The 9,804-nt window shown below is 46.6% G+C and overlaps 1 long non-coding RNA gene across 1 annotated transcript; it reads right to left on the minus strand.

The window, feature by feature from the left end:
- Positions 1-7,848: 7,848 nt before the first annotated feature.
- On the minus strand, positions 7,849-9,804 carry LOC121914838. The gene is made up of 4 exons (XR_006100590.1): positions 9,708-9,804; positions 8,989-9,126; positions 8,329-8,419; positions 7,849-7,901 (listed from the first exon to the last, which is right to left on the minus strand). It is a non-coding gene; the product is annotated as an uncharacterized LOC121914838 (long non-coding RNA).

Below are 9,804 nucleotides of genomic sequence, written 5' to 3' on the forward strand. Positions count from 1 at the left end.
TGAAATGGGATCCCCATTCTTTCCAATCAGTTTTTTTTTTGCATATTTAGTGATTTGTTGACTAATTTCCCCTTCTATTATTATGATTATGATTATTATTAATTATTAACCTTATTATAAAGCGCTGGAAAATTCACACGCGCTGTACAGAATACAATCTTTTAGTTAGACGTTCCCTGCCCTCTAAGAAATTGTAAAGTTCTGTGTTCCCATGGAATCAGATTTCTTAAGCTCTTCATTTCAGCCATATCTGTCACTTACGTAACCATTGTCTGTTTGTTTTCCAATTGTTTGTCTTTCTCACTGGAAAGGATGCAATGAAGAGGGACCCACAAAAGGGAGATGACTCCTGGGAATCTCAATCAATCTCCCTGATCTGCCTTATATTTCTTCTGCGCAGAGCCTCCCGCCTCCAGTGGCGGTGCTTCCCACCTTCTTCCATCCCAGACTCAAGGGGCGGAGGCCCCGCCCCCTCCCAGAGACAGAGACGAATGGAAGGCGGAGAGAGAGCAGAGAGGGTGGGAGGGGCCGAGGCGGTGGCCGGCAAATTGACGATCAATAGGATGTGAGAATATGCCAGAAGTCCCTCTGGAGGCGAGCTGGTGAGGGCATAGAGAGCGGGGCGTGTGCCGGCGAGGTCCGTGGGCGAAGGGGCCTTCTGGGGCCCAGAGAGGGAGCGAGGTCGAGGAAAAGGAGGGAGGTCCTGGGCCAGGCAAAGGTCTCATCTGTCCTAGAAGGACCTCCCAGGAGAGGGGGGGCTCTGGCACCATAGGCTAACATTCTTTTGGGGCAGATGCCCTGTTTTGCTTGAATATCCTGAAGGGCAATACCGGGCTATTTTTTTTAGGCCTTTCTGTTGCGTATTTGAAATTCCTTGTTGGAGTTTGTGTTATTTGCTTCCCAGTTGGGGCATTGATAAATTCGGCGTTTTGTCTCTTTTTGCAAGGAACAGGCATCGGCCACTGGCCCCCAGCAGCCTCTTTCCTTCTTTTCCCGCTCTCTCTTTTGAGGGAGCTTTTGGGGATGATGGGTTGCAGGAGCCCCCTCGCAAAGGGCAAAAGGGAGGAGGAGAGGCTTCGGGGATGATGGGGGGCAAACAGTCGCTCAGCAGGAGGCCCTTGGAAGCAGAACTTAGGAACCTAGGGCTCTTTCTCCCATTTACACCTTGTAAAACCAGTTTGGGATCTTTCCTTCTATAGTCCTTTATTAACTGAGTTTGAAAAACCAAGTCTTGACTTCTTGCATTTTCCCAAATGAAAGAAACTCTTGCTAATTAATGCAAAGTTTCAGCTGAAGTCCTTTTAGTCCTTTCTGTCTGTAATCCTTCTCTTTCATATTGTCCTTCTGAATCCGTTCCTATTGGTCCATGATTTTCTTTAATGAATGTGTTTTATTACTGCCACTTTGCTTGTCCTTTTCTTGCTGAAGGTTTCTCGTTCTTTAAATCTGCTATGGATTTCTTCAGTAGCTTCTCTTTACGAACATATAATTGTTTCCCTCCCCCGAATATGTCTATACAAACCGTTAGTTCTTCCTTGTCCCCTAGAACAACAATTTACAGACAGAGATGCTACTGAACTCTCCCGTGTATCTTATAAGTTTTAATAAGTTCCATATCAATAAATAGGCCAAGACATATAAAGTGGGAGAAAGGTCCCTCGAATCCTGACTAAGGCAGATAAGAAAATGCTTAATGGGAATTACTCATAGATTGGGAGAGTTTTGTCAAGGATGAGGCTTAGGATAATAATAATAGGGCTTAGCCTTTTTGGGTTGTTTGTGTTGTCTGTTCTCTTAGAAAGGATTTTCCTAATGAGTCGCTATGAGAAAAGATTCTCCAATGGTTGTCCGTATCGGAAGTATGGTTTTCCCTATCAGGGCAAAATATGGCAAAGGAATGGCTTTTTTGTAAGGAGGTTCCCTGTGGAGTTTGCTAGGCTCCAGATGACGAGATAGGTTCCTTGTTAAGGGCCTAGAACCGGTTCTAGAGCGTCTGTCCTCTGACAGAGAATGATAAGCATCTCAAAAACTAGAAATCCCAAGAGTGCAAAGGATGGAGCCGTGGCAGTTAAAGCAGTATCAACTGCATTAATTTCTGCAGGACAGATAGGCCTAAGAAGCCTGGATTTACATGCTTGTGAATGTGTTCAGCTTTCCTTTTGCCAAGGCCTACAGTTCCCTCAAGGCCATCTTAGTGTCATCAAGGCTAGCCTGAAGGTAGAGCGCCCTCCCCCACATAACGAGACAACTTTTTTCGGGCCGGTGAGGGAGAGAAACAGGCTGAGAGGGAGTTTAACCAGGCAGTTCCAGCTCCATCAGGACTAGCCTGGAAAAAGAAGAGCCCCTCCCTCCAATCCATCCGCCTTGGTCCAGGCCTTAGAAGGGAGAGAACCACTGGACCTCATCCCCGTGCCTTACCACCATTCCTTCTCCTTTTTGGTTTCGTTGTCTTTTAGATTGTAAGCCTGAGGGCAGGGAACTGTCTGAATTAAAAATAAGATTGTAAGCACCCTGAGAGCCATTAGGGCTGAGGACGGGATATGAAATACCTAAACAAATAATATTTAAAACAAAAGGCACCAGATTCCTAATTGCCTTCTTCTCCTTTGGGACATTCGGTCTCCCTTTTGGCAGAAGCACTTTGGGATACAGATTGGCACTTTTCCCATTTTCGTTATCTCGTTCCCATTTAAATCTAGCTCCCGTGGAAATTCTTTAGTCCTTATCCTGGTTTCCCTGAGCCTTCTCCCACTTTGTCCTCCTCATTTGGAATCTGTTTGGGTTGTGCTTCAGAGTGGGTCATCCCTTTGAGAAAGCTCCATCCTCCTGAAGCCCCTTCTCCTTTCCTATTCCCGGGACCAGGGGATCAGGCCCCAGTATTTCCACTGGAAAACCAGCCTTTCCCGGGGGGCCCGAAAATGGCTGCCAGATCTTAAAAGTGTCATTTTCCAACGTCACAGGGAAGTTTCCCCATGAGATAGTCCTGAGGAAGAGTTGCATCTCTGGAAGCCTATAGATCGCTTTTGCTGCCATAGAAAGCATTTGGGAAGCGAGAAAGGAACTAGATCTCTCTCTCTCTCTCCTCGCTCCGCTCTCTCTCTCTTCTGTGCTGGTTGTCCTTCATTGTACATTTGAGTGGAATGAGGAGGACAATCCATATATGTATACCTAGGATTTGGAAATCTAGAATTGGAGAGCAATTGGTATTCGGATGGGGAATTCATTAGTCATGACGGTCTTCATCATGCTGTTTACATGGATGTGATATAATATGTTTTTGTGTGGTATATATATATATTGTGTGTGTAATAGATTTTGTGTGTGTCTGTATATGTATGTAGGTGTGTGTGTGTGTATATATATATTATATCTGTGGGGGGTATATTGAATGGGATGGATGGAATTTATAAAATATATGGTTCCGTAAAAACTGAGACTACTTAAAAACTTAAACCCAAGAAGTAATTCCGAAACACTCCTTTCTGATCCACTTAATACCATTTCTTTCCCCCCTTTCCTCTCCTCCTCTTTCTCTTGCTTTCATGACTGACAGCCAGGAGCCCTCCATGCTCCTTTGGCCTCCGGGGTGGCACTGTTTCATCGTCTGTACCATATGCACTCCTTCTCAGACTGCCCCTATTGAAAACTGTAAAGACCTTCAAAATATATGAGTTTGAGCCTGATAATTAAGGGGGAAAGTCAACTGGAATGGGAGTTCCTTCAAAGCACCTCAGGCTTTGCATAGGACCCTAAGTCAGGATTCTGTTTTCAAAGGCTTCATTTGCTTCGTGTTTTCAATAGCCAAAGGGTTGGAGGAAACCATGTAACTACATGTGCATCACCAGACTCCTCCATTTTGGGCTGAATGCCTCGGTTCATCCCCAAAGAATCACTGGCGCCTCCAAAGCTTCAAGAGGCGGACAACCATTTGTCGCAGTTCTTATAATCCCCATCTGTCCCAGGTCCCAGAGGCATGTTCATTGCTAAACAAGAAATAAGGGAAAGCCCCATCCGAGGAGGCAACTGTCCTGTGCTTTAGGCTGGATTCAGGGTAAGGAGACAGCAAGCCTCCTCTGAGAATGCCTTGGCCTGAGATCCATGGCCATCAGCGACCTGTCTGGGACGAAGGGCCGACAGATGGGGCCCGCATGCCCTTCTCGTCTGCCCAGAGGCTGGGACAAAGTGCCGGTTGGTTCTGTATAGCCTCTAAGTCCACCACAGCATTGGATTATGACTCTGGGGAACAGGGTTCGAATCCCCCCCCGCTCCTCGGACCATGGAAACCCACTGGGTGACCCTGGGCAATGGTTCACACTCTCTCAGCCCTCTCAGCCTCAGAGGATGGCCATGGCAACCTCTCTGAGGACACATGACAAGAAAACCCATTGATAAGGGTAGCCCTCAGGCAAAATGGACATGGGGTTGCAAAGAACACAACAACAACCTAGGTTGTGGTTTGAGCCTTGCATGTGGGACTCTGGAGACGGTGTAGGTTCACCCTTAATATTCTGCTGGAACCCAACGGTTTGACCTGGGTTTGAGGCACATGAATCTCAGCTCAGAGGCGGCAATGGAAGACCCCCCCCCCGGAAAAATATTTGCCAAGAAAGCCCACGCTTACATGGTTTAGTGGCTTTAGGTATGTTGTGTGTATATAATAATGTAAATTGGATGGGTGTATATATTATGTAGGGTGTGTGTGTGTGTGTGTGTACTTGCCCCCGCTCCATACCTTGACACACCACACATGGCTTCCTGTTTATGTAAAAGCCACCTGCCAGTAATGAATGGTGTAACATACTGCAGCACAGCCATAGCATGGGGCCGCCGACAAGCCCATTCTATCCAATGGGCTAAGCTTAATGTGGGATGGCCTTATATCTGGGAGGCGATCTCCTCGAAGCAAGGCTCCACTGCATATGTGTGTAGCAGTATATGAGATAATGTGGGAGGGGCCAATGCAAATTTAGGACGCATGAGAAGAGAGGCAGGACCCCAAGTCTCCCTAAATAGGGCCAAGGTCACCCTGCAAGGCAAGGCTTTGGGGAAGGGCAGGGAGAGTTTGGCTCAGGGGCCAGGAGAGGGTTTTTTGGGGGGAACGCCTGGCAGGGGCTGGAGGTCAGGCGTGGGGGCCTAGTGGGTGGAGGCCTCAGGGGCAAGGCTCTCGGGTCTCACTCTATCTGCAAGAAGCGTCGAAAGTAATGGGTTCATGGGCAGCAGCAGCAATCTGATAGTTCTTTTGCTGGTCGTATAAGCTGGTTCTTATTGTATTCAGTGTTACCAATTTTTTTCTTCAGAAGCGTTTGTAAGCTTTTCAGGTCCCATCCTTTCTGTTGTTATCTGGAGGCAAAGGCTCCACTTTTCGTTCGACGCCCAGCATCTTGTTTCGGTTGGGCAGGGACGTGCTTCAAGGATGGAGGACCATTGCACCCCCAAATAGTACTTCTGTCCAGGGGTCATCATAAGAGGGGCGCCCACCAAGGAAGAGACAAAGGACTGCCCTGGAACAACACTCAGGCTCTTGCAAAATCCATCCCCACCATGGCACTCCCGGGGCCTGTCCTTCTGGCTCCTCATTTCATAGACCGAAGTGTGAGGAAGAGCCATTGGAACAACCAATTTTTAACTATGCTTGTTTTCGTTTTCACCGCTGCCTGAGCATCAGAATGGGCTTTGAGGACAGCAAGAGATCAACGGGGCAGACAAAGTGATTAGGGAACCAAAGCTCTTTCCAGAGGAACGATGGGAATGGGTTTCGCAGAAATCCCTGCTTCATGGCTCCCAAAACAAGCCCAGGGAGCAACCTTTTCCCAAGAGGCTCTTCCTCTCCCATGGGGTCAGCCAGGAACCGAAGCTCTTTCCAGAGGAACTATGGGATGGTTGCTTTCCCTCCCTGGGCTGTCCCTGTAGAGCCATGAAGCGGGATATGTCCTTCAAAACCCATTGATCTCTGGCTCTCTGGAGGGCCCCCTGGGCTGTGGTAGAGCCATCCCATAGTTTCCTCTGGGAAGGGGCTTTTCCCCAAATTCGCTGTGCCTGCAGCCTCCCCCAGCCGCTCTGGGGTCTTTCTTCAGGCGCAGCCTAGGCGAAGTGCTTTTGGGGAGGACAGTTTTCGCTCTCACTCACATCCTTCCCCACGAATAATTACAGACTCAAAGGCACTTTAAGCGCCTCCTCATTGCGACTTTTATAAAAACCCGCAAAATTTAAAAGTGACGTTATGACGACTAGCGTGGTTGACAAGCCCCAAAATGGTGAGTGGGAACGAACTAAGGCTAAACTGGTATGTATGAATAATATATATAGAATATACACTGTATACCATTTTTTATTTGAATAGGAAATGAAAGCGTGATCACTTAAAGTGAAATAAGTTGGTAAATGAGAACGAAGAAAAAAGCGATTTGAAACGCGGGGTAAGACCAGGTTATTTTGAATCGATTTAACTGATACCGGTGTATTTTAAAGTGGTTGTAAATGGCAAGTGGGAAACCCCATAGTCCTCCGTCTCTGTAGGAACTGCCATAAACTGGCTGGCCTCCTCTGCTCTGCTGCTTCAGCATCTCATCTGTGAAAAAGAGCAGAGCGGCAATCCAGCAGAGCCTCAAAAACTCAGGAATACCAGCTGAAGGAAAAGCAAAACAAGCAAAGGGAAAGAACACGAATCACATGGGTACTCCCAAAAGGAGTTGTTGGGGTGCCAGAGTGCAATATGAAGCCGTAAGCAGCCAGCAGAGGGAGGCGAGATGCAACTCCACATCCAACCGAAGGCGGGCTCTTTCGATTTAGAGTTGTACAAATGCACATCCTCTACTCCATTCCGAAATACCACCTCATGCTCCAAATTAGTGTCCTTCGTGCCAGTGCGGAACAGGGCTGGCTTTTGCCGTATATCAACACTTTGGTGGTGTGAGTTTGTTTGCTTATGAGATCTTAATCCGAGAAATTGAAAAGAGTAGCAACCAACAGTTCTCTTTTTCCTTCTCTGAACTTCACCCCAGCATAAAAAGAACGGATCAGATGGGGGGTCCTTTTGTTAGGAAAGATGGGGGGACTTGTCACCATGGCCCCCATCTAATCCCTTTCCCAACTAGCAGGAGTATAAGCAGACTCAAAGGGAGACAGTTTAGGTAGCAATTAGACGTGAACCGATTCGACTACTCCTGGAGACCCTTGGCTCATCTCAAGCATTGGCCCCATCAGGAACATGAGGAGTTTTTTTCTCAAAAGAGAGATACTGGAGCACAATCTCAACAGTTCCAGGAAAGAAAAATCGGAGGGTCCTCAAGAAACCAGGTTGAAAAGCGGAACATGTAACAAGAAATGAAAAGGGGGAATCACAAAAGGGATTCCAAAGAAATAGCCGGTATTTGTAGAGGGTAAAGTCAGAAAACTAAAGCGCAGAATGAACTCAGACTTGCTAGAGAGGTTAAAAAGAAGAAAAAGGGCTTTTTTTTGGATATGTCGGCAGCAAAGGAAGAAGGGCGGCCAGGGACCGTTGGAATACATTTAAAGGCTTGGATCTTGCATTTGAGATCTGGTGTTTAGAGGGAGATTTGCATGTTTATATTGTCTGGGTTAGGTTTCAAAGTCTGAGGTGGAGGCAATGTTATCCAGGCTTTTATTTGCATGTTCAAGCCACAGGTCCATACAGTCCACACTTTAAACCACCTGTTGCTTTATACAGTCATGGATAAAAAGACACATCCACATTAGTTCATTTAGCCTATTGTGCTTAAAAGACCAAATAAGTAATTCTCTCACCTGCTGAATGTCCTTCATAGTGGAGTGCTAAGAAGCATAGCACTGGCCTCCATGGTCTGAGGAAGCCAGAGTGTGGGGTTTCTTTTCAACTTTGTCGTCCGCAAGCAGCATGAGGTGACATTTTCACATTGCGGGGGCTGAAGGGGGAGAGAAAGCCAAAGGGTTCACTTTCCATCTTACTTATGGCTGAATGTTCGACTGACAAAGATGTGGCCCGAGAACTTGTAGCACACGAAAGGAAGCAGTTTGGCAGCAGGGCTTTCTTTTGACTAAATCTACTCACTGCAGAGTAGCATTTTTGGAAGCAATAGTGCTGTAGTGCTGAACACATGATACACTGCAACTACCATGAAGCCTACAGCCCTGGAGTAAGGAAGGGTACACCAGCCCTCTTTGTCCGCAGCACTGTCCAGACAATTGCTGCTGCTATTGCCACATGTGTGAAAACATGTCTTTTATTACAGTAAGGTTGCAGAGACCATTAAGTAAGTATTTTCTAAGAGCCAGAGAAGACCTTAAACACCAGAAGGCATGGGTTGCATGATCCAAAGTCATAGGACTTACATGGAGGAGAGGGGCCTCTTTCTTTGCCAGAGGATTTTGAACCACGTCGAGCAACTTTCTCTTGCTTTTTCTTCTCTTTCGTTTTTCCCTTCTGTGCAAAAGAGGAAGAGCCAGTCACACAAATCAGGGATAGGTAAGAAAATGGGTCTTTTTTGACTTAAGAGAAAGCATGGATCACAACTAAATAAGAAGGAAACAGTAAGAAGAACAAACTTCCCAATGTACTATACTATTAGGTTTAGTAAGCAGTTATGAAATGGTTTTAAAACTAATACATTTATGGCTGGTAGTTAATCTGAATATGTGCACTTTGTCCATTATTCTGCCCCCATTAAACCTCTGGAAAGCCAGCCTGGAGTAGCATTGGGAGTGCAGGACTGGGCTTTGAGAGCTCCAGAATGAAGTGCCTTCTGGGCCATTAAACCCATGGATGACTATGGGCCAATCACTCTTCTCTCAGCCTGATCTACCTCACATGGTTGTCGTTAGGATAAAGTAGGGAGGAGAAGAGTGTATGTTGCCTTCAGCTCATTTTAGAAGAATGGTGGGATATCAAGGCAAGTAAATAACTAAACCTCCAGCTCAGCTCTAAATCAGAATTGTGTCCAGTTCATCACATGTAACTAATAAATATATAAAGAAATAAAGTATTCCTCTAACCTCAGACTTCTTTGTCTTACTGGCGTCAACAAAATGCACAATCTTGCTGGCAGAAGACTTGGAGCTTAGACGGCGACCGCTGCCATCTGTCATTTCATTGCTTGCTTCACCGCTGCTTGTACTCCTGGTCTGAGCAGACTAACCATTTAAAACATGCAAACATAGGCATTAAGTATAGTGGTGAAGAGTAGGGGCCCTTCATGTTTTCAGGGGCTATGCATGATCTTGGATACTGGACTGAATAGCTCCAAGATGCCAGGAGACGGTGCAAGATAGAAGTGTTTTAATACATAAAATAAAGATATGCATGGCAGGAAAGCCTTGCACCTTTGACTCTAACTGGCCTATCTAGTAGAGCCAACTTAGAGGCATGCGCTGGCACAGGGACATGGGAGTGAGTTGTGTGGTTGTGTGCGCACATCTCCATTACTTTTTGAACCCATCCGTATGCAGGCTGACTGCTCACAAACAGCTACAAATGGCCCAGCATGTGCAGGCTCCAAAAACAAGAAATGAAGGAGTGTCTCTAAGAGAAGAAAAATGCCAGCCAAGAAGAGAAAATGAAGGTTTCAGGGGCTGGGGTCCCCTTTTGCCCCATGGGCTACATTTCCTTCATCTGCCTTACTGACTTGCAATTTAAAAAGTGCCCAGTTGGATCTGGAAAGCCAGCATTTCATTCGTTTCCCACATGAAGCAACAGAGTCTGTAGTTGAACTGACCTGGCGAGAGGACAACTCCTGGGGCAGAGGAGAGAGCCTGGACCCATCCGCATAGTCCTCCGTTCTGTAGGAACTGCCAGACTGGCTGGCCTCCTCT

The sequence above is a fragment of the Sceloporus undulatus genome, chromosome 8 (assembly GCF_019175285.1).
Source record: "Sceloporus undulatus isolate JIND9_A2432 ecotype Alabama chromosome 8, SceUnd_v1.1, whole genome shotgun sequence".
Lineage (NCBI taxonomy): Eukaryota > Metazoa > Chordata > Lepidosauria > Squamata > Phrynosomatidae > Sceloporus > Sceloporus undulatus.